This window comes from Myzus persicae, unplaced genomic scaffold (assembly GCF_001856785.1).
Source record: "Myzus persicae strain clone G006 unplaced genomic scaffold, MPER_G0061.0, whole genome shotgun sequence".
Classification (NCBI taxonomy): Eukaryota; Metazoa; Arthropoda; class Insecta; order Hemiptera; family Aphididae; genus Myzus; species Myzus persicae.
In genome coordinates, this window is record NW_019102308.1 from 815276 (window position 1) to 818280 (window position 3005).

Below are 3005 nucleotides of genomic sequence, written 5' to 3' on the forward strand. Positions count from 1 at the left end.
AGCGGTTCTTAACATTTTGTAGAACACGGACCCCCGATGAAATATTTCTAGAAATCGCGGACCCCCCCTAGGTACTAATTTTTTTTCGAATACCTTTTTTTTACAAAACATATCAAGTTATCATAACCAAAATTAAAATAACTATTTTATATAACAATTTATAGAAGTAGACATAACAAAATACTTAAATACACACATTTATAATTATTTTGATTAAACTTAATTTTTCATTTTAAACTTTAACATCATTAAACACTTAAATTTAAAAAAAATTTTAATATAAATTATTTTATCACGGCCCGCTGCGACAGACAATAAAGATTATAATTATATATGAAACAAAAATAATAATCCAAAAATATTGTAATAATGCACTCATGTCACGTATTAACTTATGTTAGGTGGTAGGGCTGCCGCCGACCCCCGACATGTGTATTGCGGACCCCCAGGGGGCCGGGGATCACAGGTTAAGAACCACTGCTTTTAACCATAACATTTTCAAAATATTTTAATGAGTGTTGAACTATAATATATTATAGACAAATTAAATTTTCGTTTATTATTTGTTTTTTTTAAACCCTAGTCGATAACAACAATTTTTGCTCTGCCAAAAAACTTGAAAATGTAATACAAGGTTCCTCGTAAGCTGCTGTTAATGGAAATTTTAAAAAAAGTTGAGCATGAATCCATATTATTTTTTTATGAATGTGTAAACATAGAATTTTGACAAAATTCGTAAAAATCATGAAAATTAGCAAATTTTATTTAGTTAAAAATTCATAAAAGTTTTTCTTTTTATATCTAAGATTTAAAAATTGAATACAAGATTCCTTACAAGTTTGTCTACTTTTATCAAAAGAAAAATTTCTACCGGAAGGTCAAATTAAATTTTTATGAACGTTTAAAGTTGAAATTTTTACAACCTTGGATATTCACTCGATTTCTCTTGCAGTGATTTTCTTATTTTGTTGTAATTCAAAAACCAATTACCGTAGACATTTGAAATTTATACCAAACGTTTATTTCATCAATTCCATATACTTGATAAAATGTTCAAAGTATTTTGGCTCGTTTGAGACTGATGACGGGCATTTCCATTCTTCTTAATTTTTCATTTTATTCTTCTATAAATGTCAATACAATTTTAATGGTTGGGTCGAAAAGCATGAAAATTTAATTCAAATCTCTTAATAACTTGTTACAATAGCAGTTGAAAAATATTAAAAATACATTTTTTTTTATAAGCATTTAAAGTTCAAATTCTGACAATATTTATCAAGTTGAAAATTGAAAATGATTTTGTAGTTAAAATTCTATAAAATGTTAAATTTTTATAGGTAAGGATTGAAAATGTAAAACAAGTTTCCACTTAAGCAATTTTTTCCATAACTAAGAAATCTAAAAAATATATAAATACAGTTATTTTTTACAGACTAAGTTCAAATTTGGACAAAATTACATATTAACACAAAGAATAACGGTTATCATTTTGTGGTAATTTCGGTTCCAAAACAGACCAATTTTAAGTAGGTATATTTAATATTTTTCAAGCATCACTGATAATTTAAGAATAATATTAATTCAACTTCCGCCTACTATATTAATAATAAGTAATAAGTAACAATATAAAATATCCTAAGCTGACATACAGTCTCCGCTCAGAATCGTTTTTCATATACAATGAATCGATATCATTGAATTCAAATTGAATATAATCCATTACAGCGACCTCTTAGACATTTAATGTATAGCAGAGTAACATCCACTTGTCCGATTTTTTCTAAAATGGTTTCACAGAATTCTAACCATCTATCTTTATTGCCTTCCTCTAACTCTTGAACATTGTTTATTTTAAATGATTAGTATTTTTAGGTTTTCAATGTACGCCAAACACTGCTTGGTAGTATCTAATCTACCTGGAAGTTATCTTAAGTTAGACAACAAGAATTATTTAAAAATCAATAAACAGCTCAAAACAAGTCAAAATATACTTCATGACAAATTCAAACGTTTTCCGAAGGTATTCACTATTCAGATGTTTATCTGACGACTATGACACAGTAAAGTCTGTTGCTACTGGGAACAGTAAGTGTTGTCATTAGATAGGACTATTTTGAGAGAAAATACCAATTCCTTAATATAGAATCGAACCCCAACCCCGTTAAAAATTATATGGTAATGTATTACTAATTCAGATACCGGAAAACGGACCAATTTATGTGAACTACCAGAATTGCAGGTATGGATTTAGGAAAATGTTGAGTCAAAAACTTGTACGGATTTGAGTATACCTAGTCAGTTGTCACTCTTAAATGAATGGCATACACGATGCAGCTATCATAATATATTATTTAATCTCCTTAAACATCAAGTATGAAAATTAATTGTTCAAAACACATTATAAATAAACCTTTGGTTATATTTTATAAACTAAGTTTTTTTTACAATATTTTTACATTTAAAATAAATACAAAAATAAATTAATTTCAAATTTTACATATGATACAAAAAAAATTAAATAAATAAATAAATAAATCCAAAAATAAGGTACAAAAATTATTTTAGAATATTTTCTTCAAGCATTTTGTACTGTAAATTTAAATATGTTTGCCTAATATAATCTGATAATCATGCACTATTCATATTATTATTATACATAAAAGTAATGTATTTATGAATTGTGTGATTTAAAAAATAATCATTTCATTAAGAATTATATTCTATTGAATTATCTAAGATTAATTATTAATGTACATCAGTCAACTGATCAATATTGTTTAACAAATCATAACATAATTGTTGTCGTACATTTAAATAAATTGTATAAAATATCATGCGAGGAATGTATACAAATATTAGTAATCTACATGTATTCTTAATGAAAATATGACGCATTAAAAACGATTAGGAACAATTTGTACATATATTATATATATATATTGAAAACAGAAAAAAATAGTCATTTCTTATTGTCGTAATAATAAAAATTGTAAATTGTTGTTTTT